This window comes from Chrysemys picta, chromosome 5 (genome assembly GCF_011386835.1).
Source record: "Chrysemys picta bellii isolate R12L10 chromosome 5, ASM1138683v2, whole genome shotgun sequence".
In the NCBI taxonomy this organism is placed as follows: Eukaryota; Metazoa; Chordata; order Testudines; family Emydidae; genus Chrysemys; species Chrysemys picta.
In genome coordinates this window covers 99222905-99246848 of record NC_088795.1, presented here as the reverse complement: position 1 = coordinate 99246848, position 23944 = coordinate 99222905, and the positions used below count along the sequence as shown (strand labels likewise).

At 47.5% G+C, this 23944-nt stretch overlaps 1 protein-coding gene across 8 annotated transcripts in view; it reads left to right on the top strand.

The window, feature by feature from the left end:
• The first annotated feature begins 9180 nt into the window (after positions 1 to 9180).
• The window catches only part of N4BP2 (NEDD4 binding protein 2), a 76183-nt gene continuing 61419 nt past the window's right edge, over positions 9181 to 23944 (top strand). For 7 of the 8 annotated variants that reach the window (XR_010601899.1, XR_010601898.1, XR_002889073.3 and 4 more), the window contains exons 1-2: positions 9181 to 9323; positions 18656 to 18844. The gene's annotated coding sequence lies outside the window, so the exon portion shown is untranslated. The remainder of the gene's footprint in view (positions 9324 to 18655; positions 18845 to 23944) is intronic. The other variant, XR_006172847.2, reaches the window with a different exon arrangement.

The following is a 23944-nucleotide window of genomic DNA, read 5'->3' as shown; positions in this document are numbered from 1 at the left end:
AACATCAGATTTCTAATGGTCAGGCAGGAATCAATTTGCAGTTGGGTAATCTACCGCAGTGACCCTTGTCATGCAAATGTGCAGGACCATTAATCTTCTCCAGCTATGCAGGACTGTGGCTCTGGGCAATGTGCAGGACATAGTGGATGGTTTTGTAGCAGTGGGGTTCCCAAGCTGCAGAGGGGTGATAGATGGCACGCATATTAGAACATAAGAACATAAGAATGGTCCTACTGGGTCAGACCAAAGGTCCATCTAGCCCAGTATCCTGTCTTCCTACAGTGGCTAGTGCCAGGTTCCCCAGAGGGAATGAATAGAACAGGTAATCATCAAATTATCTGTACCCTGTCACTCATTCCCTGCTTCTGGCAAACAGAGGCTAGGGACACCATTCCTACCCACTCTGGCTAATAGCCATTGATGGACCTATCCTCCATGAATTTATCTAGTTCTTTTTTGAACCCTGTTATGGTCTTGGCCTTCACAACATCCTCTGGCAAGGAGTTCCACAGGTTGACTGTGCGTTGTGTGAAGAAATACTTCCTTTTATTTGTTTAAAACCTGCTGCTTATTAATTTCATTTGGTGACCCCTAGTTCTTGTGTTATGAGAAGTAGTAAACAACACTTCCTTATCTACTTTCTCTACACCAGTCATGATTTTATAGACATCAATCATATCTCCCCTTAGCCGTCTCTTTTCCAAACTGAAAAGTCCTAGTCTTATTAATCTCTCCTCATACGGAAGCTGTTCCATACCCCTAATCATTTTTGTTGCCCTTTTCTGAACCTTTTCCAATTCCAATATATCTTTTTTGAAATGGGGCGATCACATCTGCACACAGTATTCAAGATGTGGGCATACCATGGATTTATATAGAGGCAACATAATATTTTCTGTCCTATTATATCCCTTTCTTAATTATTCCCAGCATTCTGTTTGCTTTTTTGACTGCTGCAGCACATTGAATGGCTGTTTTCAGAGAACTATCCACAGTGACTCCAAGATCTCTTTCTTGAGTGGTAACAGCTAATTTAGACCCCATCATTTTATATGTATAGTTGGGATTATGCTTTCCATGTGCATTACTTTGCATTTATCAACATTAAATTTAATCTGCCATTTTGTTGCCCAGTCACCCAGTTTTGAGAGATCCTTTTGTAGCTTTTTTGCAGTCTGCCTGCGTCTTAACTATCTTCAGTAATTTTGAATCATCTGCAAAATTTTGCCATCTCACTGTTCACCCCTTTTTCCAGATCATTTATGAATATATTGAATAGGACTGGTCTCAGAACAGACCCCTGGTGGACACTAATATTTACCTCTTTCCATTCTGAAAACTGACCATTTATACCTACCCTTTGTTTCCTATCTTTTAACAAGTTACTAATCCATGAGAGCACCTTCCCTCTTATCCCGTGGCAGCTTACAAAAGAGCCTTTGGTGAGGGACCTTGTCAAAGGCTTTCTGAAAAATCTAAGTACACTATATCCACTGGATCCCCTTGGTCCACATGCTTGTTGACCCCCTCAAAGAATTCTAGTAGATTGGTGAGGCATGATTTCCCGTTACTAAAACCATATTGACTCTTTCTCCACAAATTATGTTCATATGTCTGACAATAGTGTTCTTTATTATAGTTTCAACCAGTTTGCCCGGTACTGAAGTCAGGCTTATAGGCCTGTAATTGCTGGGATCACCTCTGGAGCCCTTTTTAAAAATTGGCGTCAGATAAGCTATCCTCTAGTCATCTGGTACAGAAACTGATTTAAATGACTACCGGTTACAAACTACAGTTAGTAGTTCTGCAATTTCACATTTGAGTTCCTTCAGAACTCTTGGGTGAATACCATCTGGTCCTGGTGACTTATTGCTGTTTAGTTTATCAATTTGTTCCAAAACCTCCTCTAATTATACCTCAATCTGGGACAGTTCCTCAGATCTGTCACCTAAAAAGAATGGCTCAGGTTTGGGAATCTCCCTCACTGCCGTGAAGACCGATGCAAAGAATTAATTTAGTTTCTCCGCAATGGCCTTATCATCCTTGAGTGCTCCTTTAGCACCTCGAGCATCCAGTGGCCCCACTGGTTGTTTAGCAGGCTTCCTGCTTCTGATGTACTTAAAAAAATAATTGCTATTACTTTTTGAGTCTTTGGCTAACTGTTCCTCAAATTCTTTTTTGGCCTTCCTAATTGTAATTTTACACTTAATTTGCCAGTGTTTATGCTCCTTTCTAATTTCCTCACTAGGATTTAACTTCTACTTTTTAAAGGATGCCTTTTTGCCTCTCACTGCTTCTTTTACTTTGTTTAGCCACGGTGGCTCTTTTTTGGTTCTCTTACTATGTTTTTTAATTTGGGGTATACATTTAAGTTGAGCCTCTATTATGGTGTCTTTAAAAAGTTTCCATGCAGTTTGTAGAGATTTCACTTTTGGCACTGTACCGTTTAATTTCTGTTTAACTAACCTCCTCATTTTTGTGTACTTCCCCTTTCTGAAATTAAATGCTACAGTGTTGGGTCACTGTGGTGTTTTTCCTGCCACAGGGATATTAAATTTAATTATATTATGGTCACTATTACCAAGCGGTCCAGCTATATTCACCTCTTGGACCAGATCCTGTGCTCCATTTAGGACTAAATCAAGAATTGCCTCTCCTCTGGTGGGTTCCAGGACCAGCTGCTCCAAGAAGCAGTCATTTAAGGTGTCAATAAACTTTATTTCCACATCCCGTCCTGAGGTGACATGTACCCAGTCAATATGGGGATAATTGAAATGCTCCATTATTATTATTGAGTTTTTTATTTTAATAGCCTCTCTAATCTCCCTTAGCATTTCATAGTCACTCTCACCATCCTGGTCAGGTGGTCGGTAATATATCCCTACCACTATATTCTTATTATTAGAGTATGGAATTTCTATCCATAGAGAGTCTATGATACGGTTTGACTCATTTACAATTTTTACTTCATTTAATTCTACGCTTTCTTTCACATATAATGCCACACCAGCACTACCTATTCTGTACTTCCGATATATTGTGTACCCTGGTATTACTGTATCCCGTTGATTATTCTCATTCCACCAAGTTTCTGTGATGCCTATTATATCAATATCCTCATTTAATACAAGGCACTCTAGTTCACCAATTTAATGATTTAGACTTCTAGCATTGGTATATAAGCACTGTAAAAACTTGTCTCCTTTTAGCTGTCTGCCATTACACGATGTAATTGAATGGGACTCTTTTTTATTTGACTGTTTCTGAACAGACCCTACCTGTACTTTATCATTTTCCATCCTCTCCTCCTCACCAGGGCCGCCCAGAGGACTCCGGGGGCCTGGGGCAAAGCAATTTCGGGGGCCTCTTCCATAAAAAAAAAAAAGTTGCAATACTATAGAATACTATATTCTCATGGGGGCTCCTGCGGGCCCGGGGCCTGGGGCAAATTTCCCTATTTGCCCCCCGCTCTGGGCGGCCCTGCTCCTCACTAGGACATAGAGATTCCTATTTTAGCACCAGACCAACTTGCCACAGAGTACATCAACAGAAAGGGCTACTTTTCTATGGTAACGCAAGTGCTGGTGGATCACTGGGTATGCTTTACTGACATCAGTGTGGGCTGGTCAGAGAAGGTGCATGACATGCACATCTTTGAGAACACAGGACTGTTCAGAAAGCTACATGCAGGGACTTTATTTCCTGACCAGTGGATTACCATTGGTATTGCTGAAATGCCAACTGTGATCATGGGAGACCCAGCCTACCCTTTGCTCCCAAGGCTCATGAAGTCATACATTGGCCACCTCAACAGCACCAAGAAGTGCTTCAACTACAGACTAAGCAGGTGCAGAATGACCTGGTGTTGTTTACTTACAAGATTGAACCTCAGTGTGAAAAATGTCCCAATGGTTATAGCTGCCTGCTGTGTCCTGCATATCTGTGAAGCAAAAGGGGGAAAGTTTGGGGTGGAGGGCAGAAGTGGAGCAGTTGTCTGCTGAATTTGAACAGCCAGATACAAGGGCTATTAGAAGAGCTCAGTGTGGAGCTATACGGCTCAGGGAAGCTTTGAAAGATCATTTTAATAGTGAGCTAGAGTAGTGTGTGTTGTTGTAGTGTGGTCTACTTAGCCTTGCTCTTTTGCATCCCGATATGAATCTTGTAGTGATAGCTCTGTATGTAAGAATATAACATTGTCAATGCACTTATTAATAATGTCTGTGAATGATGTTATGGATTCTGTGACACAGTGAAGTAACAGGAAATTGATTGCTGTCAGACTTGCTCAGCACCAGACAGCATATGTTATGAGCTAATAAAGATAAATTTTGTTCCAAAAATAGAATTTATTCTGTAACATGAACCAGGTAATTAAAAAAATTTAAAACTTAATAAATTAAGGGAACAGAATTTATGAAGGAGAGAGAATACTCCATTTCAGGTACACATACACCAATTGTGGCTTTCACAAGTCAGTGCATGTTAAACTGTGATTGTCTTTAATGTCTCCCTGGGTGGAGTGATAAAGGTAGTGCAATTACCCCTTATGCCATGTGGAATGTTAAGGGGGAGTATAGGAAGGTCCCTATATTGAGTTCTCTATGGGTTGCAGAAAGAGGCGAGCATGGCATTGTTGAACCTGTAGGTCTATCGGAGTCTGCAGCATCTCAATTTGCTGTCTGAGAAGCTCAGGTATCTCTTGCTGCATGTCCCTCTCTTTTTCCCGTGCCTTTCTCCTCTCCACTCTATCCTTCTCCATGCTGTCTCCAAGGGTGATCTTCCAGGCCCTAGTCTTGTTCTCTGATTCAGAACTGGCTTGCAGGATCTCATGGAACATGTCATCCTGAGTCCTCTTCTTTCTCCTCCTTATCTGGCTCAGGCATTCTGCGGGTCTGGAGGGGGAGACCCTAAAGGCTACATTGACATCAGCTGCTGATACAACACACAGAGGTACCATTGTCAGTGTATTCATGATGGAAATTGAAACTTAAGATACTGAATACATTCTCCTTGCTCCCCAAAAGTTGTAAGCACTACATTCGCACTGCTGCTTGGGATTGATAGAGCATGGCGCCAGTCACAGCACCAGCCATAATGAGTATGGTCCTCAGGAGGCAGGGGGGATAATGAGGGGGGAACAGCTCACTGGCATTATTATAGTTGTATAGGTCTGTGGCTCTCCACCAGATCAATTGTTGGCCTCTCTGGCCTTCTGGCGTGCCTGCCACAGCACCTTGGCTTTCACATGGCACTGCTGCTGGTCCCTGTTATAGCCCTTTTCCTGCACTCCTGAGCAATCTGCTCATAGATGTCCATGTTTCTGTGGCTGGATCAGAGCTGTGCCTGCACAGCTTCTTGTCCCCAGAAGCTCAGGAAATCCAATACCTCTTGTGTATTCCAGGCAGGAGCACATCTGCAATGTGTAGTCAGCATGGTCAGCTGGGCAGTTACACTCAACAGTGGAGAGCTGCTAGGTGTTCTCACTAAGCCAGACAACTAGAAAAATAAATTTCAAAAATTGGCAGAGTTTTAAAGGGGTGGGGTGGCTTCCTGTCTACTTGACCCCTCAACAATGGAGTTCACAACGGTGACCAGAGCGGTCAATGGGACAGCTTATGGGACATCACCTGGAGGCCAGTAACAGTTGACGTAAGTAACAGAGCGTCTACCCTATCACTGTGTCAACCTAACTACATCAACCCTGACTCTATACTGCTCAGGGAGGTGGTGATATTAAATCGGCATAGCAGGGTACTTATATCAGAGGGAGCCAAATTTAAGTGAACACACATCCACAGCTAGGTTGATGTAACCTGCCTGGTGTCAACCTAGCCGTGTAGACCAGGCCTAAGACTTGCTACTTCTACCTCAATAACATTTCCAAGATCTGGCCTTTTCTTTTGTCCACATAGCCAAAACTCCCCTTCAGGCCCTTATTACTCTTCATGACAACTCCAGTCTCTCCCTATCTGGCTCCCTGCAGATCAGCTCAAAACACAGCTGCTAAGATCATCTGACCTATCATGACCATATCACCCACCTTTTTGAGACCTTCCACCTCTCCCTTCACATCTGCATCAATTACAAACTCCTTGTTGGGCCTTTCAGACTCTTCATAATTTGATCCCTTTCCTAATTAACTGCTCTAGTATCCCACTGTATTGCACCTCTCCCCCTCCAATCTGCCAGTGATGGCAGCCTCCATTACACACTGGTCTACTTCTCTCATAGACACTTCTGGCTGCTCCTTGTGCATTGAATGCCTTCCCCAAATTAATCTGTAGAGCCACTGTATTGTTCAAGTCCATTCTCCAGATTCATTTCTGCTGTGATGTCTATTGCCAACTGATGATGGCTAGGCAGTTGGCCATTAGGAACTATTGATATCAATAAATATGCCCAGTTTATTTATTTAAAAAATATATTTGTATTTCAAACCTGCTAGTTGTTACATGGCTAAAAGATGGAAATACATGTTCATTCACTGTTATCCCCATCCTTTTTTTTCTCTCACCAATTGTTTGCTACAACCATTTGTGTCTTGTCTTTAGTTACTGTAATCTCTGTGGGTATGTCTATGTTGCAATCAGGTGCTGTTACTGCAGCACATGTAGGCATAACCAAGCTAGCATTTTTTTTTAATATATATATATATATATATATAGAGAGAGAGAGAGAGAGAGAGAGAGAGAGAGATATCTATCTCCTAGAACTGGAAGGGACCTTGAAAGGTCATTGAGTCCAGCCCCCTGCCTTCACTAGCAGGACCAAGTACTGATTTTGCCCCTGACCCCCTCAAGGATTGAACTGCCAACCGTGGGTTTAGCAGGCCAATACTCAAACTACTGAGCTATCCCTCCCCCTTTGATAGAGGTAGTTCACTAAAAATAGCAATGAAGTCATGGCAGCATTGGCTAGCTGCTCAAATATGTACCCAGGCTTGTGGTTTCAGAGTAGCAGCCGTGTTAGTCTGTATCCGCAAAAAGAAGAACAGGAGGACTTGTGGCACCTTAGAGACTAACAAATTTATTAGAGCATAAGCTTTCGTGGACTACAGCCCACTTCTTCGGATGCATATAGAATGGAACATATATTGAGGAGATATATATACACACATACAGAGAGCATAAACAGGTGGGAGTTGTCTTACCACCTCTGAGAGGCCAATGGGTGGGCTTGTACTTGGGCAGCTGCCCCAGGTGCCACAGCTTCACTGCTATTTTTAACAAACTGGCTTAGGTAAGCCTACACCTGCTGCAATCACACCTCCCAATTATAATTAAGGCTACGTTTTAGTCACAGGTATTTTTAGTAAAAGTCATGGACTGGTCATGGGCAGTAAACAAAAATTCACGGCCTGTGACCTGTCCATGACTTGTTCTATATATTCCTTACTAAAACTAGGGTGCTCTGGGGCGGCTCAGGGACACCGTTGGTGCTTGAGGGGGGGACAGTGGCCTGCGACCCCCACTGGTGGTGGGGCAGGGGATAGGGGTGGGCTGGCGGGGCTGGCAGGCTCCCTACCCAGCTTTGTGTGGCTCCCAGAAGTGGCCGGCATGTCCCTGTGGCCCCTAGGCAGAGGCCCGGCCAGGGGGGCTCCGTGTGCTGCCCCCGCCCTGAGTGCTCGCTCCGTGGCTCCCATTGACCAGGCACTGCGGCCAGTGGGAGCTGCGGGGGCGGCGCCTCTGGGCAGAGGCAGTGTGTGGAGCCAGACATGCCGGCTGCTTCCGGGGAGCCAACCCCCCCCCCCACAGGTAAGCGGCACCCAGAGCCCTCACCTCCTCCCACTCCCCAACCCCCTGCCTCAGCCCTGACCCCCCTCCCACACCCAAACTCCTGGTGTGTGTGTGTGGTGGCCTAAGACTGCCCCTGCAGCAGCTGGCCAGAGGGCTGCCCAAACTGCTCAGGCCGCCCGTGGGCCAGCCGCTGCAGAAGTCACGCAGGTCCTGGAAATCCGTGACTTCTGAGACCTCCGTGACAGACTCACAGCCTTAATTATAGTGTACACATACCCTATAAAGGACTGTCTTCATTGAATCTAACACAACAGGGCCTAATTGTGAGTGGGAACTCAGGGCACTGCTATAATACAAATAACACTAATCTCGTTCATCTCCCTGCTAATACATGGTTGAATATTTGTTCAGCATTTTAAAAATGTGAATTACTATTTAAGTTTGGGTTGCCACCTCTGAGGTACAAAGAACTGAGACACCCACAATGATAGAAGCCATAAAACTGGACAGCTGGCAGTGTGCATTGAGCACCTTTACAGATTTCTGGGGACAGCTACCTCAAAAAAGGAACAGCTGGCACTGTTTACTGAAAACCCTTATAGATTTCCTGAGACAGCTACCTCAGAAAAGGGACAGCTGGCAGTGTGAACTGAACACCCTTACAAAGATTTCCCAGGACAGCTATCTCAAAAAAGGGGTGATCCAGGGAAAACCTGAACAGGTGGCAACCCTAATCCAACTGTTAAGAATTATTACTAACTAGATGAAAATGTTAATATAATTGCAAGCTTCTCAGGACAAGCACTACTTCATATTTTGTTTTACAGCATCAGAACAATGTGGCTTCTGTCTTGATTGGGGACTTTAGGCACTATTGCAATATAAACAGTATCAGATTATTTCTTAAAAAATCAGGAAACATAGACAGTTCCTACCTCCATGTTAATTCTGCCTCAGCCACAATGCATAGATACTATTTTCTATTGTTCATGCATACTGTAATGTGTTACCTTCCCCCCCCATACATGCTGGGGCACTGGTAGGGAGCAGGCGAACCCCTTAGGGTTGCCTGCCAGGTGTCCAGTTTTCAACCGAACACCCAGTGAAAAAAGGACCCTCTCCAGCCCCGTGAAAATGAGTGAGGGTGGGGGAGAGCAAGCGACAGAGGGAGGGGAGAAGATGGAGTGAGCCGGTCAAGGTCTCCGAGAAGGGGCGGGGCAAAGGTGTTCCCTTTTGTTCAGTCAGAAAGTTGGCGACCCTCTTCGGCAGACAAGCTGGACGCCCGTGCCAGGCTGGGGCGGGGATCCCGGCTGGGCGGCGCTGCTGGGCCAGGCCCCGGGGGGTGGGGGGAAGAGTAGCGCGGAGCCTCCTCCTGGGCTGTTCTTCCCCGGCCGGACGGAGAGCGGCACTGTGTCCCCGCGGCGCGGCGCACGCTCCGCCTGAGCCGCCCCCTCTCACCCCCGCTCCTGCCGCCGCCGCCGAGCAGCCTCCTCCCCCCACCTCTCCCCGGGCAGGAGCCGCCGCCGCCGCCCGGAGAAGCGAGCAGCTGAGGCCGCTCAGGGCTGCGCCTCGCCGGAGCTGTGTGAGGTAAGGGCGGCCCCGGGGGGTCGCTGTAGGGAGCGCGGCGGCTTGGGTGAGGGGTCGCGGCTGCCGGGGAGGAGCCTGGGGGTGGTTGTTCCTTCCTCTCCCAACAGGGGCGAGCTGCCTGGCTTCCGGGGCCGGCCGATCCGGGCTGTGCTGCAGAGCGAGGCCTTGTCCTACCCGCACAGGCAGATGCATCGCGGCCCTCGTCCCCTCCCACCGCTGCCGGCCGCTCCGCCTCGTCCCCTGGCCAGAGGGGCACCGGGAGCTGCCCTCGCCCCGTCCTGTGTCGTTCGCGTTCCCACACGGGGCAGTCCCGGGGGGTTCTCCTCTGGCCCCTGCTCGGGGCTGCCGCTGCGTTGGGGGCTGTGCCGCAGCGACCGAGCAGAGTCCGTCAGAATTAATGACAAAACAGAGCAGGAATCCCAGTCCCAAATGCGTTGGAAGATGAGCTGCCTGTAGCGGGGAGTATCGCCTAGGCAGCGCTTCCTGTGTGGTGGGAGATTTCCCATCTTTTAGTACCAGTATGGGAAATGCTGAGCAGCGTGGCAGGACTTTGCAGACTAATTGACGTAGGGCTTGACTACACTGGGAAATTGACTGGAATAGCTCTCTCTCTGAGCACTCTCCTGGAATTATTAGCAAAAACAAGGAGGAGGCCTAGTGGCACCTTAGAGACTAAACACATTTATTTGGGCATAAAAGCTTTCGTGGGCTAGTGCCTTTCCAAAGCAGAGTGATTATTCTGGAATAAAAGAACCTGTTATAGAACAACTGCACCTACCTGCACTTTTAGTTGAAGCTAGCACTGCAGTGGTGCAGAAGGACCCTGTGCAGGATACAAGTTCTTGGCTGTACACACAAAGTTGCACTAGGAGTAGGATCTTCTTAACTAGTTAGTAAGTGCCTTGCTGCCACACATGAATGCTCTCTCATCAAAGGCTCTTTTGTTTTAAATCAATAAAAGTTACTCTAGTTCACAACTGTAATTGTATCTCTGGGAATTAAATTGATTTAGGGCCAGTGTGGACATATGCATCCCACTTCTAATGTAATGAAACCAGTGCAAAAAGGCCTACTCTGCACCTTTCATTGCAAAAATGGCCTTCCTGTTTACCTTTCTACACTCACTTCCTTTGGGGTTACGCAACCAGAAATCAAATAACACTGGCAAGTGATAGGATTCCATTTGTGAGCCTTCAAGCAAATCTAGGTATTAGAATGGTGCTGGCACTACTTGTGCACCTTTCCAATCACTTTGATGTGTGGTCATGAGATATATTACAAGTATGGAAGCCACTTGCAATACCAAAATTCCTGATGAGATTCTATCTAGAAGTATGTGTAGATGCTATCGTTCCTCCAAACTTCCATACCCTAAATTACCTCACACCATAACAGCAGCCCTGTCAGGATAGTCTATTACAGCTTGTCTCCAAACACTTAGTTGGGCTATAACAAGATTCAGATCTACTCAAATTCACCCCAAAATATAGATTTTTTTTTTTTTGTAAAAATTTCTGAACATGTATAACCTGTGGAAATGTTTCACTAATTTGTTTTTAAAACCTTACAAAGTATAAAAAATAGCTGTTTGCCATGTTCTCAATTCAAAAAGTGAATGCTTGAGAACCTTAAAGTGAAACTAACAATGCACAAAATACTAATTTATTTTAAAGTAAATTGTATTTTTAGACATCTTTGTTTGTAATAATCTCACGCTTGTTTACAATGTGATTTTTGTATTTTGTCCATTTTAAACATGATTTTAATCTATGCTTTAGACTTTCATTACGGGAATAACCAGAGTGTAATCACGTGCTGCAACATGGCTGATTTTGGTAGAGATGTGATTTAAAATATTGGACAGGAATATTGCACTCTTGTTTTCAATACTCTTCATATTTTTCCCTTGTCCCCTTCCTACCCTTACTTTAAACTTGTTCTAACTAATGTAAACAACTTGAGTGCTAAGTTTTTAAACATTTACAGTTCCTCCTCCGTGATATATTTTTCAGCATGCTCATTACAACTTGTGGTTGACTGGTGCCCCCATTTGTGGAAGTCATGGGTGGCAACCCTACTAAAAATAAAACAAAAACCTGAATACAAATCCTACTGGAAGTTAGCCTCCAGCTAAACAAAATAACAGCAGCAAAGGGGGCCTATGTTAGTTAATTCTGCTGAGACTGCTGAAGTAGACCAGGCCATAGGGCTCAACTACACATGGAGTTATTCAGGAAGTCTTATTCCTGACGGCTTATCTGCACTTGAAACACTACAGTACCGCTGTAACACTTCACTGTAGAGGTACCCACGCTAATGGGAGGGGTTCTCCTGGTGGTGTAGGTAATCCACTTCCACAAGAGGCAATAGCTAGGTCAATAGAATAATTCGTCCTTTGGCCTACTGCTGTTTACTCGTGGAGGAGAGGGGGGGTTGGTCAGTTGAACTATGCCACTCAGGAATATGCCACTGTGGAATTTTCACACACCTGAGCGATATAGCTGGGTCGACCTAACTTTAGTATAGGCCACGCCTGAATAACTCCATGGGCTTGTCTGTGTTGAGTCTTGGGGTACATCTACACTACAGAGACTATAGATCAGCCTAACTATGTTGGTGTAGCTATGTTGGCGTAACCCCATAGCGTGGATGCAGCCTACATTGACCGAAAAGAGTTATTTCCTTCAGTGTATTAATACTAGGATGACCAGACATCGTGATAAAATTGGGACTGTCCCGATATTTAGCTGTTTGTCCCGCGTCCCGGCCAATGTATGGTTGGGATGCCATTTTTCTCGATATTTGGCATGGGGCTGGACTGGTCACCCTCGCTGGCAGGCTCCCTACCTGGCTCTGGGCATCTCCCGGAAAGTGGTCGGCAGGACCCTGCGGCCCCTAGGTGGAGGGGCGGCCGGGGGGGGTCTCTGCATACTGTGCCCGCCATGAGCGCTGGCTCCGCAGCTCCCATTGGCCGGGAACCACGGCCAATGAGAGCTGTGGGGGCAGGGCCTGTGGGCACGAGCAACACGCAGAGTCCCCTGCCACCCCTGACCCTAGGAGCTAGAGGGACCTGTTGTCCGCTTCCCAGGAGCTGTCCCAGGTAAGTGCCATCCGGACCCCAGCTCTGCCCCAGCCCTCAAGTGAGAAGGTGAGCAGCAGGTGGGGAGGCCGGCTGGGGCAATGGGGCATGCATGGCATGGCCAGATGCACATTGGTCCGCCTGGCCCTGTGCTGCCAGCATGCCCCTTCCTGTTGGGGGCGGGCCCATGCTGTGCCACACAGCTCCCCCACCTAGTGCCCCCTGGATCAGCTATGCCCAGCCTTCCCTCCCCCCAACCCTCCCACCACAAATGCACAGTGCCCTGCACGCCACCACCCCTGCCCAGCGTCCAGTCGCCCACAGCTCCACCACAACTGCCTAGCAACCCATACAGAACTCCCCATTCCCTAATTCCCCAACACACACAGATCTTCCCCTCCCCCACTATCCAGTGCCCTTCCCCATAATCCCACCATCACAACTACACAGTGCCCCACACAGACCCCCCACTGCCCAGCGCCCTGACACACACACATCTCCCCTGGTGCCCCCCCAACAGGCCTCCCACTGCCTAGCACCCCAAAACACACAAACCTCCACCCCCTCACAGCCCAGTGCTCCCCCACAGACCTCCCAGACACTTACTCCCCCATGCCCTACCCCCTCCCCTGGGTGCACTCACTGGCCCTGCTGAGAGGTGAGGTAACTGTCAGCTGGGCTGAGCCAGCAGAGCGGCCGGGACTGGAACTGGGATCATGCACCCCTGCCCCACAGCCTCAGCCAGGGGCTGGAGCTGTGGCCCTGCGCCCCTGCCCTGTGGCTTGTGGCAGGGGCTGCAGCAGGGGCCGTATTCCCCTCTTGCAACTTCCTAGGGCTGTGCACCCTTCTCCCCCATGTGTCCTGATATTTTACTCTTGCGATCTGGTCACCCTAATTAATGCCACCTCCCTGAATGACACTAACTATATAGACAGAAGCATTTTTCTGTCGCCATAGCTTTGTCTGCACTGGGGTTTAGATCAGCATAGCTATGCCGGTCAAGGTTGTGTTTTTTTCACACCACTGACTGACGTAGCTATGTCAATCTAACTTCTAAGTGTAGAGCAAGCCTCAGCATGCTGGGGTGTGAATGTAAAATACACTAGTCTGCTGTGCACTGTCACCATGTGGACCCTGCTCCTGTGCAGTAAAAGTTCCATATAGACAGTCTTATTCCAGAATAAGAGTGCCTTGTTCCTGTTAGTTTAACCCACTTTCAAAAAGCATTAATTTAAATAGGAACCAAGGCACTCTTTTTCTGGAATAAGAGTGTCCACACATGAAGTTATTCTGGAATAGTTATTCCTGAATAACTGCATGTGTAGACAAGCCCTAAAGGGTTTAGCACGTACCCTATTAGGAAGTTTTGACAAAACAAATTTGAAAACATGGTTGACTGAGCTGGCTAGACCAGGATGTTAAGGTCTTTTAAAAATTGGCAAAATTCTGAATTCAAATGTCTAGTCTTCGATGATTTTACTTTTTTTTCTACCACTTTGATGCATCTGTGACAGCTTGTTTCACAAACATAAATTTGGGTTAGAAAGTGGGATCATCAATTTTAAGTGCTAAAAGAAAAGAACTCAGGATTTTGTCCATCAGCCATACTCCAGTTCTACGTCCTGTTCTGGACGCAACTTCTGATCTTTATATTTGGGATGAGTTTTATTGGCTAAAATAATAGAAATGTTTCAGAAATCTTCTGGATGCTACTTTGAAATTACATTTTCAATAAGACTGGGATGGTAATGTCAGGAGCTTGTGAACTGTCAGGTCTTTCATCACTTTTGTAAACTATTTCCTCTTTGTTAAGGACTGAGTTATGTAAAATATGCTCTATGTTTTGATCAAAGTTCTCCTTATGCTTAGAAAAATTTCAACATACTTTGGTGCAAATGTGTAGACAATCTTCTTAAGAATTCCATAAAGTGTCTTTAGGAAATTGGGGCGTCAGTTCTCCTTTTTGAATCAACCAGTCATAACAGTGGTTGTGGAAGAATGTTTAAACTTCCACAAGTGTGCTTTAGGACTGTATGTCCATAGTCGTGGTCCACTAATTTAACAAGATTGAAAATGCCACATCGCACCAGTGTAGACATGACAGCTGTACAGCGCTGTGGGTTAAACTTGTCTTCGTACCGCTGAGTAGGGAAAGCGTTGCAGTCTGTCCACACTGACAGCTGACAGCGCACTGTCGTGGCCACATTTGCGGCACTTGCAGCGGCATTGGGAGCGGTGCATTATGGGCAGCTCTTCCCATTCTGGCGCAATGGGTTGTGGGAAGGGTGCGGGGGGTGTGGGGCATTCTGGGTCTTGTCCCAACGCCCCATGATGCATCGCCCCGCAATCCCTGTGTTTCCATCCACATTTGGCGCCATCTTTCAACAGTTTCTGTGCAGCGCGATCTGTGTTCCGTTTCGGTCTGCGGGAAATGGAGGCCGAACTGCTGAGGAGTATGCTGACGAGTCTCGCCAGCACATCACGTTTGGCAGTCGAGCTATTCCTTAAGATCCAAAGTGACAGTGAGGAGTCAGACGATGATAGCGAGTCGTGTAACGCGTACGACACGAAATTGCTTGTGGCATTCACGGACATGCTCAGCACTGTGGAACGCCGCTTTTGGGCTCGGGTTCAGGAAGCTGCGGGCCGGGACTTTTTTCGCAGAGCGGAAGATCACAGTAGGGGAAGTCAAAATGCCCATTCTGATCCTTGGAGACCCTGCTTACCCGTTAACGCCGTAGCTTGTGAAACCCTACACAGGGAGCCTTGACAGCAGCAAGGAACGGTTCAACTACAGGCTGAGCCGATGCAGAATGACTGTGGCGTGTGCTTTTGGCTGTTTAAAGGGCCGCTGGCGATCTCTGTATGGGAAGCTGGACTTGGCCGAAAACAGCATCCCTGTGGTTATATCCGCGTGCTGTACCCTCCATAATATTTGTGAAGGGAAGGGTGAAAGATTCAGTCAGGCATGGACCTCCGAGGTTCAACACCTGGAGGCTGAATTTGCACAGCCAGAGAGCAGGGCTATTAGATGGTCCCAGCACGGGGCTGCAAGGATTAGGGATGCCTTGAGGGAGCAATTTGAGGCTGAAAACCAGCAGTAATGTCTGGTGCCCTGCAGGGGAGTGAAGTGCAGTGGTTACAATGTCAGTAGGAATCTGTGTTTGCTAAGCTGATTTACAGTACCTGTTTCTTTCCTGGGCTAAGGTATCTTTTACTTTATGCAATAATAAAGAATGTTTTCAAAGCCAAAAAATCCATTTATTGAAAAGAAAATCATTTATTGAAAGAAACACAACTGTTTGGGAATCAGAAAGGGCAAGGGGGTGGGGTGGGGAACGGTACAATCATAGATTTGCGTATGTCCTGTCTGGAGTGCTGTGCAATGAGTGCTGCACTTCAGGATGGCTATACTGCATGGTGATGGGGGTTGAGTGCAGAGAGTAAGGATCGTAGTTCTCAGGGCTGGTTGGTGAAGATACAGGTGTTGGAGGCAGCTGGTGGCGGTAAGAACCCGGATGTTGGGGAAAGTGGGTTGGAGGTGACATGGGGGCACAAGGGAAAGAGTTTTGGAACAAGCGTTGCGGGGGGGAGGGTGCGGGCGCGGTAGTGCTCCGCCTGCACGGCTACGAGCGCCTGGATAGAGTCTGCTTGGCACTCCATGATGCTTGTCAGCCGATCCGTGCTTTGCTTCCAGTACGCTGCGTGTTCCTTGCGGATCCTGCTTTCGCTCTCCCTCCACTCCTGCGCTTTTTTATTCTCTGTAAGAGATTGATGCATTACTTCGTGCAGCATGTCTTCTTTGCGTTTTCGCGATCTCTTCCGGAGTTTTTGCAGTCTCTCAGCCGGTGATAACATGGACGGCTGAGATCTCAAGGTTGCGTCCGTAAAGGCAAAATGCAACACTTAACAGAGGAAGCATTGTTTATACCAGACAGAGTAATGATTCCCCGGCACTTAAGGAGGGCACACACAGTCTACACAATAGCATAATTTTCCCGTCCCAAAGAGAGTGCCCATAACCCACGGGAGCCCCAAAATGGTGAGTAAGGGGGACTGATTGTTTCAGGGCTGTACTGTCCTCTGGGTTTCTGTGCCTTGGGGAGAGCCAACAGCTGCAGGGGGCACCTACACTGAACACTGTCCCAACATTTTCCACAGGAGTTTATCCTGGAAGATATCTCGCTGCTGAGGGTAACCTGGGAAGCAAGGGAGGGTCTTCTACTGCAATCTGGCTTTCGCCCTGGCCCATATGCAGCTTGCCTGTGAGCAGCAATGGTCCCCCCACCCCTCGCGGCACAGTGGCGCGGACATGTTAGCCTGATTGGGACAAGGACCACGGTGGCTCTTCCAATAAACCTGTGCAAGCGCATTGCCCACATTCTGGATGAGACTTTTGAAGAGATTACCGAGGTTGATTACTGCGATGTGATAAACCACATCAATGCACTATTCCACATCTAGGCATGCATGCAGCCCTAACCCTCCTCTCCCAAAGAGCCCGCACCAAAAGAATTCCTTCCCGAAAAAAAAACTTCCCGGAAAAAAAAAAAAAAGCTGCTTACCAGGAACCTGCTCTTCTGTTTGTCCTCCACCAAGTACCGGCCGCTGCGACTGGCTACCTTCCTCCTGGCTTGAGAAGAGCTCCTGGCTGCATGCCTCCAGGGATTCCGGGGTGTCTCCCCCCTTCCCCAGCACCCTCACTCCCGCTTTCCTCTTCTTCCTCCTCCTCCCTCAGCTCTGAAGTGTCCATGGTGGTGTTCAGAGTGGAGGTGGGGTCACCCCCAAGTATCGCGTCCAGCTCTTTGTAGAAATGGCAGGTCGTGGGGGCAGCACCGGAGTGGCGGTTTGCCTCGCGGGCTTTGTGGTAGGCATTCCGCAGCTCCTTCACTTTAATCCTGCACTGCAGTGCGTCCCGGTCATGGCCCTTGATATCTGCCCAAAGGTGTCGTAATTCCTACGGCTGGAGCACAGCTGGGACTGGACAGCTTCCTCCCCCCAAACACTGATGAGGTCCAGCAACTCGCCATTACTCCATGCTGGGGCTCGTTTGGCGCGTGGAGGCATGGTCACCTGGAAAGATTCACTGATAGCACTCCACACCTGGCTGAGCAAACAGGAAGGGGATTTTTAAAAATCACTTGAGGCCAGGGCAGTAGAGTTCGAACTGATGAGCAGAGTGGCTAGACCAGGCATTGTGGGATACTGCCAAATCCTTCTGGAGGCCAATCAGAGCGCATTCGGTGACCACACTGGCGCCGCAGCGCAGCAGCGGCAGCGCAATACTCTTTATTCCTCTCGGGGAGGTGGAGTACAAGCAGCGCTGTAGCCGTGGAGATACAGCGCTGTACGTGCCTTGCCAGTGTGGATGGGGTAGGGTGACCGGATAGCAAATGTGAAAAATCGGGACGGGGGTGGGGGGTAATAGGTGCCTATACAAGAAAAAGCCCCAAATATCGGGACTGTCCCTATAAAATCAGGACATCTGGTCACCCTAGGATGGGGAGTGAGTTACAGTGCTGTGGGTGGCTTTATTGCGCTGTAACTCTCAAGTGTAGCTAAGGCCTCAGTCTAGGAGGTTCAGTTTTAGCCCTAGGCCAAAATGTCTCCATTAGTGTTAAATGGGGTTTTCAATTAGTTAAGTTAGCTCTATTGAGCTAATTTAACTCAATTGAAAACCCCACTTAAGACTAATGTAGACACATTAGGGCTGTTGAGCTAACTTGACTGAAAAAAGCATTATTTTCCTCATCTAGTCAAAGCCTAAAAAAGCTTGATCACTCTGGCTGTAAGGGATATATTCTGATTTCTGTGCACCACAGTTTCCCTGTTTTTAATTCCCCACATGGTGAGCTGGATCTCTTCCTGACCATCACACTTTCATGACAGCATAAGAGCTACGATGAGGACATAAGAACCAAATGAAAAAAACTTATTTCTAGTTTGAACTCTGTTCTGCTTTTACAGGTATGGTTGGTGAATTATGCCTATGTCTAATGCAATTCAGTTTTTTCTAAATTAGTAACTAGAGATTCTTAGCTGAATTCAAAGTTATCTTTGTCCTTTAGAAAAGTGAGTTAAATCTGACTGAGCTTATTGCACAGGTGCCAGGGTAATTGTCAGTAAATGTTAGAATATGTGGCTATAAAAGAAGTTATATTATCCGGTCTTTAAATTTGCTCAATGTTATTAGATTGTTGGAAAATTATATACAGTATTTTATTTTGTATTTTGATGATTTTTCTTTATAAAGAAAGTGCACCCGCACCAACTGATGCCTGATTCGTATGTTCAACAATATGGTTTCCTGACAACAAGAAAGCAGCATATCAGATGTTTACATGCATTGAAGAGTTTGTAGATATCAGTGCTGGTTTCTGCAAGATATGAAGGGACTCACCGCTAGGGAACCTAGTATGGTGTAGTCAACAAAGCTCAAAATGTAAGTTCCTTTCAAATTATTATTTTATTTGAACTATAAATGTTTTTTTTCCCCAGTCTGTAGAGATCTATAGTCTTTCAAAACGAAAAAAGGAACATTGAAATGTTTTGAGTGTATGTGGTTTGAAAAATAGAATGTGAAATAGAAATATTGATTCTTTTAAGTCTAGTTACTTAAATATCTTCTCTCAAATTTTTCTGAGCGATTAATTACCATAGCAGTCATACCACCCGAGATTGTATGTTAAAAGCTATGCCGTTTAAGGCCATTTCTATATATGAACCGGAGGCCTCCACAGTAAAAACATGTAAGTGTTTTTTCCACTTGTCTCTAGGTCTGTTTTTTTTTTTTTTTTTTTTTTCTTGGACTGTTCTGTGCTCCACAGTGTTTGTCTGCTCAATCCCTGCCCAGCATCTTGACGTTTAGATGCAAATTTCTGCTGCCGATTATTTCTTGTGTTTTTTGACCAATCATGCTTGTTTTGGGTGGGCTTATTGACAACCGTTGGTCCACATTTTTGTATGAAACATAAAACCAAATTCGAGACCACTTCTAGTCATTAATCTCATGCAGAGATCAAAAACTTACCTGACATGACTAAGTACTAAGACAACTAATGGCTTTGAAAAATTACCTGTACTTGCATTCCTCCCTTGATGCGGTGTCCTCTGTGAATTAAAGATTGCAACTTTCTAATCATGCAAAACTGAACACCCGGGCCCTGCCCCTTCTCCGAGGCCCCACCCCACTCACTCCATCCCCTCTCCCTCCGTTGCTTGCTCTCTCCCACCCTCACTTACTCGCTCATTTTCACCAAGCTGGGGAGGCTCTAACCATCTGTAGCCAGAACTCTATTGATTTTGGGGACAATTGGAACATTGAAAGAGGAGAAAAAGGAGTCGCATTGAGCCACTGTCCTCTGTTAATGCCACCAATTAAAATCTGGCAGCATAACAACACTCCTTCTCATCCTCCCAATGGAGTTTAATATGCTGACACCTGAATGGCAAATGAAAAATAATTGCTCTCCCTCCTGGGAGCTGTGGGTAGAATACTCAGCCATCAGGGGGTAGCCAGAGGGAGAGGCAAGAGAAGGCTTCATTCTTTCCTTCCTTCCTCTTTCCTAATGTCCTGCTGTGACAGTCTGTACCCCTATGTTTATTCTTTTACAGGATTATAATAAGTTTTGTACAAAGTATGCCTTGTGAGGTATCATTTGAAAACTCATAATCTGTTGAATATTATTGTCTTGTTAAAATGTGTGTGGCAATACCGTGTAATGTTATAAGATTTTATTGCATAATGTTACTGAAGTATGTTGTAATTTTGGGGAGTGCCCACAGACCAATTCCTCAGAGACAGAAAGGCTAGCCAACACCCCAGCAAGGTTTCAGTGAGATCAACTAGTTAAATGGCCATTCTTTAGCAGGAGACAGGGTGTAAGTGAGAGAACCTACATCTTGAACAAAGAAACAGTTTAAAGTTCCCTCCAAACAGACTTTCCGTCACTCATGACTCAGCTGGAAACAGGTTTTGTGAAACAGCTGGAGATGCTTCTAGGACAAGAGATTAGATTATAAAAGAGGACAACGCCTTAGGATACTCCTCCCTTTCTCTCTGTTCATGGTGTCAACAACTCCTGAAGTACAGGAGAGGGGGAATCCTGACTGAAGAGGTGTTCAGCCAGTAAAAGACCGCAAAAAAGCATGTGGTGAGAAAAACCTTTGCTTTTAATTCACTTAGGCCTTGGCTACACTTGTGAGTTGCAGCGCTGTAAAGCCGCCCCCAGCGCTGTAACTCACTCCCCGTCCACACTGGCAAGGTATTTGCAGCGCTGTATCTCCTTGGTTGCAGTGCTTCATGTACTCCACCTCTCCGAGAGGAATAGCAAGTACAGCGCTGCCGCTGCAGCGCTGTGGCGCCAGTGTGGCCGCCCAATGCGCTGTGAATGGCCTCCAGAATTATTCGGCAGTATCCCACAATGCCTGTTCCAGCCACTCTGGTCATCAGTTCAAACTCTACTGCCCTGGCCTCAGGTAACCAACCATGTGACCGACCCTGTACATTCCCCAGGAATTTTAAAAATCACCTTCCTGTTTGCTCAGCCCAGCGTGGCGTGGAGTGCTATCAGCGAATCTTTCCAGGTGACCATGCCTCCACGCGCCAAGTGAGCCCCAGCATGAAGCAATGGCGAGTTGCTGGACCTCATCAGTGTTTGGGGGGAGGAAGCTGTCCAGTCCAGCTGCTCTCCAGCCGTAGGAATTACGATACCTTCGGGAAGGTATCAAAGGACATGATGGAAAGGGGCCGTGACTGGGACGCCCTGCAGTGCAGGATTAAAGTCAAGGAGCTGCGGAGTGCCTACCACAAAGCCCGCGACGCAAATGGCTGCTCAGGTGCTCCCCCCACGACCTGCAGATTCTACAAGGAGCTGGATGCGATACTTGGGGTTAACCACCTCCACTCCGAGCACCACCATGGACACTTCAGAGCCGGTGTGGGGGGGAGAGGAGGAGGAGGAGAAGGAGGAAAACGGGAGTGATGGTGGTGGGCCGGATGGAGACACCCCGGAATCCCTGGAGCCATGCAGCCAGGAGCTCTTCTCGAGCCAAGAGGAAGGTAGCCAGTCGTAGCGGCTGGTACTTGGTGGAGGGCAAACAGAAGAGCTGGTTCCCGGTAAGCGTTTTTTTTTTTTTTTTTTTTTTTTGCGAAGGAATTTTTTCAGTGCGGGCTCTTTGGGAGAGGAGGGTTAGGCATGCATGCCTAGATTCGGAATAGTGCATTGATGTGGTTTATCACATCACGGTAATCGGCCTCGGTAATCTCCTCAAATGTCTCATCCAGAACGTGTGCAATGTGCTTGCGCAGGTTTATAGGGAGAGCCACCCTGGTCCTTGTCCCACCCAGGCTAATGTGTCCGCGCCACTGTGCCGCGAGGGGCGGGGGGACCATTGCTGCACACAGGCAAGCTGCATAGGGGCCAGGGCGGAAGCCGCATTGCAGTAGAAGACCCTCCCTTGCTTCCCAGGTTACCCTCAGCAGCGAGATATCATCCAGGATGAACTCCTGTGGAAAATGTTGGGACAGTGTTCAGTGTAGGTGCCCCCTGAAGCTGTTGGATCTCCCCAAGGCACAGAAACCCAGAGGACAGTACAGCCCTGAAACAATCAGCCCCCATTATTCACCATTTTGAGGCTCCCGTGGGATATGTGTGCTCTGTTTCGGATGGGAAAATTATGCTATTGTGTAGACCCTGTGTGTTTTCTACTCCTTAAGTGCTGGGGGAAGCATTACTCTGTCTGGTATAAACAATGCTGCCTTTGTTAAATGTTGCATTTTGCCTATACAGCTGCATCAACCTTGAGACCTCAGCCGTCCCTCTTATTGCCTGCTCAGAGACTGCAAAGACTCAGGAAGAGACCGCGAAAAAGCAAAGACGACATGCTGCAAGAAGTGATGCGGCAATCTATTAAAGAGAATGAGAAGGCACAGGACTGGAGGGAGAGAGAAAGCAGGATCCGCCAGGAAAACGCAGCAAAGCACCACACACCGGCAGCAAAGCACTGATAGGCCCATCAGCATCCTGGAGCGCCAAGCAGATGCTATCCAGGAGCTGGTAGCCATGCAGAAAGAGGAGCAGTAACGCAAACGCCACCCCTCCTTACTGCCCTTGTCCCAAAACTCTTTCCGTTGTGCCCCACTGTCACCTCCAACCCACTTTCCCCAACTTCCATGTTCTTCACACAACCCGCTGCCTCCAACACCAGTATCTTCACCACCCAACCCTGAAAACCACGACCCTTACCCTCTGCACTCAACCCCCATCACCATGCAGTATAGCTGCCTTGAAGTGCAGCACTCACTGCACAGCACACCAGACAGGACATACACAAATCTGTGATTGTACTGTTCCCCACTCCACACCCTTGTTTCTTTTCAATAAATAATTTTTTTTCTTTTCAATAAATGGATTCTTTGGCTTTGAAAACATTCTTTATTACTGCATAAAGTAAAAGACTCCTTAGCCCAGGAAATAAACAGGCACTGCAAGTCTGCTTGTCTGCTAAGCAGATACTGATTCCTAAAGATTGGAACTACTGCACTTCACTCCCGTGCAAGGCACCAGATATCACTGCTGGTTTTCAGACTCAAATTGCTCCCTCAAGGCATCCCTAATCCTGGCAGCCCCGCGCTGGGCCCCTGTAATAGCCCTGCTCTCTGGCTGTGCAAATTCAGCCTCCAGGTGTTGAACCTCGGAGGTCCATGTCTAAGTGAAGCTTTCACCCCTCCCTTCACAAATATTATGGAGGGCACAGCACGCGGATATAACCGCGGGGTTGCTGCTTTTGGCCAAGTCCAGCTTCCCATACAGAGATCGCCAGCAGGCCTTTAAACGGCCAAAGGCACACTCCACAGTCATTCGGCACCGGCTCAGCCTGTAGTTGAACCGTTCCTTGCTGCTGTCAAGGCTCCCTGTGTAGGGTTTCATGAGCCACGGCATTAACGGGTAAGCGGGATCTCCAAGGATCACAATGGGCATTTCAACTTCCCCTACCGTAATCTTCCTCTCTGGGGAAAAAAGTCCTGGCCTGCATCTTCCTGAACAGCCAAGTGTTCCGAAAGATGCGTGCGTCATGCACCTTTCCGGGTCAGCCTGTGTTAATGTCAATGAAACGCCCACAGTGATCCACAAGCGCCTGGAGAACCATAGAGAAATACCCCTTCCGATTAACCTACTCGGATCCTACGTGGGGTGGTGCCAGAATAGGAATGTGCGTCCCATCTATCGCCCCTCCACAGTTAGGGAACCCCATTTGTGCAAAGCCATCCACTATTTCCTGCACGTTACCCAGAGTCACGGTTCTTCTGAGTAGGATGCGATTAATGGCCTTGCAAACTGGCATCAACACGATTCCAACGGTCGACTTCCCCACTCCAAACTGGTTTGCGACTGACCGGTAGCTGTCTGGAGTTGCCAGCTTCCAGATTGCAATAGCCACCTGCTTCTCCACTGGCAGGGCAGCTCTCAATCTCGTGTTCTTGCGCCGCTGGGTGGGGGCGAGTTCCTCACACAGTCCCATGAAAGTGGCTTTTCTCATC